This window comes from Pteropus vampyrus, unplaced genomic scaffold (assembly GCF_000151845.1).
Source record: "Pteropus vampyrus isolate Shadow unplaced genomic scaffold, Pvam_2.0 Scaffold14, whole genome shotgun sequence".
NCBI lineage: Eukaryota > Metazoa > Chordata > Mammalia > Chiroptera > Pteropodidae > Pteropus > Pteropus vampyrus.
This window is the reverse complement of record NW_011888795.1, coordinates 16,040,479-16,046,917: the sequence shown is the minus strand read 5'-3', so window position 1 is coordinate 16,046,917 and position 6,439 is coordinate 16,040,479. Positions and strand designations below refer to the sequence as shown.

Here is a 6,439-nt window from a genome sequence, read left to right as displayed (position 1 = left end):
AGTACAATAGCTAAGATTTCAAGGCTACTGTTATATTCAGAATGTTGAAGAGTATGGGCAGATCAAAACCAGTCTAGCAAGGCTCAGTTTTAAAAAGTTCTGAAACAATTTTCAGTTCTCATTCAATTGTTAGCCTATGTTTAGCCTCAAGCAAAAGCCTGAAAGCAACCATTTTCTAAGATTTTGAGGAGAGATGGGTATTTGGTGTGGCATTCAAAGAGTGTGGCCCAGCCTGCTCGCTTGGTCTTTTACTTAAAATAAAGTCCAGAGTTAATGAAGAAATCCTCCCCTTGGAGCAAAGCTTCAAGTCAGATTTCCCATTTAAGGAAGAGTTGATGCTGGAAGAAAGAAAGAAACAAACAAATGTACATGCAGAGCAGAAGAGAAAATCCACTGCAGCTCTCAGTACTATAAGCAAAGAGTTTACTACAAGCAAAATTTCTGAGAGCTGTGCAAAGTCTAGTATTCAAGTTACGTGAGACCTCAAATTCGAAGCAGGATTCATTTATGCATTTATTCAACAAAATTTATATCATGTAAACTATGTCGAGCTTTTTTAGGAACTGATTATATTATCTATGCATGAAATAAACCCGAACCTAAGGAAAGTCTTTTAAAATTTCAGAACAACGAGGGGAAAAAGTCTCTAAAAGGTCTGATGAGGACAAACAGGCCACCTACAAAGATACAAGTATCCATAGTGGCATTAGATTTCCCATCAGCTGATTAGGTGTCAGAAAAAAAAAAAATTGCAGTGAAGATTTTAGAGTTCTGAGGTCACAAGGAGATCCTGGGACTCCAGAGAGAGAGATGCCAGAAGCTGTAGCTGACGGTAAGAGCTCATTTTTTACCTCTGGGAATAAAACTGAAGTAGGTAGAAGCTAAATATTTGTCACACTGATTTGGTGAATTCTGCCAGATTGTGTATGAGCTTCATCTGGGCTAAGTGCATGAGGATTCTCACTGTGTTTTCCTGCAAAATGTGCTAACAAATAAGACTTCCAAAACATATTAAAGCATTTCTTTAATACACAAGAAGCAAAAAGAATCTTTAGCTGGTATTCAAAGTCCTCCATGGTTTGACCTCTATTGATCATTCCAAACTGCGAACTTTTTCAAACAATATTCCGTTTCCAAAGTGTGTCACACTTTCTCACTCCTCCATGTCTTTGTGCATTTTGTTCCCTTCCTTTCTACACCTTTATCACTTCTCTTGGTTTAACATTCATTTAGAATATTATCTTCCCTGAGAAGCCTTCTATGATGACACTGGTTGAAGTTATGTGCTCTCTTCCCTGTTTTTATTACACCTTATACATATTTCTATTCCAGGGCAGAAAACCCTAATTTGGGTCATTTGAGGGCCATATTTCTGCAATTACATTAATTAGCAAATTCCTTGGACCTAGAAGTTTTTAAATAGACACAGTGCATGAATGAATGAGAGAGTAGCTAGCTTATTATTTGGGGCTGATCAACAACAGAGAAAATGTAATCTAAACATCAGATTCTTGAGCTAGTCTCTATCCAGTCCCTATTTCTCCATATTCTACAATGCTTGAAGGAAGTTTTAAACTGGGGGTAGGGGGAGGGTTGAGAAGACAAAAGTAGATTTTTTAAAAAGTGATTGAGCCCACATTACATAATTTTCGCATAAAACTGTAAGATGAGTAATCGATATTATTCTTTGTGTTCTGATACTACCATCCAGTTTTGCCTCAGCCAGGAACTCTTTGGAACACTTGGTGTCTCTATTCTGTTTGATTCTCCTTCTTTCAGGTTTGATTGATTCTCTACTACATGAAGTGCATTTTTCTCTCTTCCACCAGATCAGCACGGCTGATTTCAAGGCTCTTATTTTTATTTGCAAACCATTCTCCTCCTTTAACAACCTAATTGCTTGAAATTTGCTTTAATTATTTGGTCAAAATTAATTGACTTCGACAAAGGTGAGCATTTTCCAATAATGCAAATTTCTGAGAATCTAGAATTAATTGCAGCTATTTGCATCTCTGTGTTTTCTGTGTTCTGAGGTCTTTCCAAGGCAAATGACCATTTGGCTCAATTCTCACATTCACAGGACCTCAAATTTAGGCATTCAATTTTATCTTTAATACAAACTTTCTAATTATCTAAGAGATAACAAAATTCTATAGTATTTTGTCTTGTTTATATTAAACGCATGGTTATGTTATGTAAACATTTAAAATATTTCATATATTTCATATCCCTGTTTTATTCTTTATATTTTAAGCTACCAGGAAGTTCTAAGAATTGAGTTTGTACATGTTTCCTCAACTGCAAAGAGGCACTCAAGGGTCCTACATTTGAGCTTTCTGTCTAAAGCTTTGTGATCTGTTACTTTGAAAAGAAGGAAAAAGTTATATTCCACCCACTCAATAGGGAAAGATGCCTTGATGTTTGGATTTGACTCGAGAAAGCTTTGCTATTGGATATTGTTGCTACATCTGTATAATTTCCTGAAGCCATCCCATTTCAGGAGTAATGAAGGCTCTCCTACTTGATTAATTTATACTCACAACAAGGGGGCAATCAAAAGTAGAATTGTTCATATCCCTTTTTGCTTACCTCTTGTCTGTCAGGAAAAAGTAACTATACTTTGAAAAACAGAAGGTAAATATTGGAAAAGAATTGATGGAGCACAACACAGAGATGGTTTAATTGTTCTAGTTGGGTGTTTTCACCATCTCTATGTTCCAATTCTTTGGATATATAAATTAGCACGGAAAATTCAGAAAACGAAATAAATGAAAACTCGCACCTCTACCTCCAATTTCAGTCCAACACCACTGTATTCATTCTAGTCTCCCCCTATCCATACTGTAACTTTCTCCTCTGCTCCATTCCCTATATAACCGAGGCCTTGACCACAGGTCCTTCTCTTTAGTTCCACCACAATGCAGGCCAAACTCTTCCCAGCCCCTAACCCACTTCTGCTTGAGAATACTTGATTGTTGCTTTTTAATCAAAGGAACTTAGATGGTTTAATTTTTTTTGCCTTAAAACTTCTTAAATACTTTTCCAATAATTGTATGTTTCCTGCTTTTTTGTTTGTTTCTTGTTGGATTACTCATAGGATTCTTTATTTCTAAAGTTCATTTCAATTTTACTAAGATATGTCTTATATTTAATTACTATGTATATTTTTGTGTCCTTTAAATTCAAGTTTTTATTTCAAGAAAATTTGCCTCTACATTGTGACTCGATATTTTATATATTTTTCTTTTTCAGAAACACAATTATGCATGTTAGATTCACTTATCATATTTCATATTTATTGTCCATTTTTTATATCTGCACCTTTTGTCCCTTAATACTTAGATGGTTTTGTAGCTGATTGTTTATTTCTTCATCATTTATATTCTGAGCTACTGAATCTTATCAACTTATTTATATTTATTATTATTTTTTAATCCCATCATTGCTCTTTTCATATGCCAATGTATAATAAAAATGGTGTGTCAGCTTGGACTGCATTCATCTGCTGGTTTGACTGAGACTGGACCATCCACTTGTGTAGCTGTTAGCAAGAGGCCTCATTTTCATGCTGGCTGATTATAGGAGACATTACTCTTTACTGTGTGGGTCTCTCCATAAACCTGATTGAGTATCCTTATGACATGACACTCAGATTTTCCTAAAAGGAGTAAGCTAAGAGAGAGAGCAAGGAGCAATTCAAAATATTTTTTATGATTTAGTTGCTGAAGTTGCATATTATCATTTCTGCCATATTAATTTATTAGAATTGAATCACGAGGTCCAACCTATTTTCAAGGGGAGAATTGGAGCTATTACTCGCTACTATTGATAAAAGATAGCAATGTATCTATTTATAGCTCCATAATACTACCATAGTTCCATAGCAGAAATGTAGTCTACAATTGTATACCAGTTTTGAAATCATCTAATTCTTGATTAGTTTAAATTCTGAGATTCATCTCTTCAAAGACTTAATAATATTTATTATTTGCATATTTCCTAAATCATATTTACATAAAATGTGACAAAATGTACCCATTATCAGGGTAAAATGTATAACATTTATTTTGATTCAAAAATGCTATCACTCATGCCACCCTGAATACGCCTGATCCCATCTGATCTTGGAAGCTAAGCAGGGTCAGGCCTGCTTAATACTTGGATGGTAGACCACCTAGGAAAATCAGGTACCGTAGGCATAAAAAAAAAAAATGTTGTCATTCAATGAAACTTCTGGAATACAAATTTAAAGAGGAATTGAATCAACTTACCAAAATTTTTCAATCCCTGATTTTTGAGTTTCAGAGTAAGAAATCCTTGTAGGTAACTAACATAGCTTTACCAGAACTTTTAAAAATAATGTCACAAGGGAAAGGAAGTCTAAACTAGTGATTCGGCCTAATGCATTACTCTAACAGTATGATGAGAGAGGCTTAGTTCTTTGGTGATCAATCTCTCTAGCACTGTGTTCTGCTTTGGGGAACAGTAAAAAAGCAGATCACAAACTAAGAGAATTCTGAATATAATCCCAAATTTGAGGAACCATTGAGTTTAAATGATGACACAGATCATTGAGGGCTCATTGTAGATTATGAAAAAGCTGATAGTTTCACATTTCTATAGTCTTACCATATGGTCATGAGAAACAAACTAAGTAGTGGACTTTCTGGCTGGCTTTTTGGAGAAGGATTCTGCCTTTACCTTTGGATTGCTTAAGCTCCAGATTCTTAAACAATAATGTGGGAGAGGGTGATGAATACAGATCCTGGACTTCTGCAACAAGTGCGAGTGGATTCTTAAGCGTTAGAAATATAAGAAATATTTACAATCTAAATTAATGAAATACATAGTTATTGTATTTTAAGTTTTAAGTTTGTCAGGTAATGTGCTATGAAAACTGTAAGATGAACACATATTTGTGGGTAAAACGTTTTTCAAGGTAGAAATAGAAATTTACAAAAAGTGTAAGGAAAACATTAAGACTCTAATGTAATGAAAAAGGGAGAAATTATAATTGATAAAATCACTTCAAGTCACTATGGAGCTTATTCCTTATTACTACATAACTGGTGTAACCTGTGAATTTTCTATTTATTTTTCCAGATTATTGCAGGAGGCAAACCTGCACCTGAATGAAATTGCTGAATCAGTTATGCTGTTTTAATAGCACATCTGGTAAATTGAACTACCAAAACCCTTTAGTTCCTGAGAAAAACTATAAATATTAATTTTAGATTTGAGCCTTTGCACACAAACTAAATTGGAGGATTTAGGTCATTACTTGATATTTCAGAACAGAAAATAAAAGAAAAGAGACTTTTCGCCTGAGATATTCAGATAATATAAACCAAGGAAAATGTTTTCTCTTGAATTATCCTAGTATTATCGCCTTTCACCCTCTATTTTAGGTTCAGGTTGATTCAACAAAAAGCTGTCTATTGTACACAGCATTTAACTAAACATTTTTGAGATGTGAAGACAAATAAGATTCAGGCTTTGCCCAGGAAAATATGGAGCAGGGAAGGAGGGGAGATGCTGCCATATGTTGAGAGAATGCGATACATCTGCAGTTGCGTCGGCTATCCTTTTATCTTCTTAAACCAATTTCTACCACTTCCTAAAAGCCTTTCAGTATTATTTTTCCTATTATTTACAGCAGAAATCTGAGAAGCAGAGAATCTCTGAAACTGAGCTAAGAAACCCTCATATCTAGTAATTGACTCAGCTTAAATTAAAATGTAAATCACTCAGATTCCAGAACTGGCATTGGAGAGAATATTCATTGGTAGACAAGTCAATCATATGTAGATTCATCTTTAAGAGTAAACAATCATTGGACAGATATTCAATTAGAATTCATCATACCAACTTGCCAAATTTATAAAACTTATGAACAATGTAGGTAATATATAATCATTTTATAACAGTACATTGCTATGGTTTATTTTTCAGTGATACATTTCCTGTATAAGTAATGTACAATCCCAGAGTTATATGTAATTCTCTGATCATGACACACATTTTACTTATATTCTCATTTTGTTTACATTCCATAAGAATATTGAACCATGTGCAAATGAAATCGGTTATTTTAGATTAGTAAATTTAAGAGAGTTTAAAGTGGAGCTATTGACAAATTCTAGAAACTCCCATATGAGTTATGTACAAAAATGTTTTGCCCAACTAATGAATACATATGAAAGAATGGTTCAAATGAATTTAAGCACATCTTATCCTCTGCCATGGTGTAATAGTTTACAGCTGTTGTGCTAGCAGTTCTAGATCAATTAATTATAGTTATAGAAGCTAAATACAAATAATTATCTGATTTTGAACTTCTTAATTTTAATTCTGATTAGATTTTATCATAAAATCAAGGCATTATAAAGAAACACTGCTATAAAAGAATAAAGGTATAAACAAGGCAGCCTTCTGATTT

General features: G+C 33.9%; 1 pseudogene; it reads left to right on the top strand.

Moving 5' to 3' along the window:
* Positions 1-4,080: 4,080 nt before the first annotated feature.
* Positions 4,081-4,199, top strand: LOC111734325 (annotated as a pseudogene).
* The last annotated feature ends 2,240 nt before the right edge of the window (positions 4,200-6,439 follow it).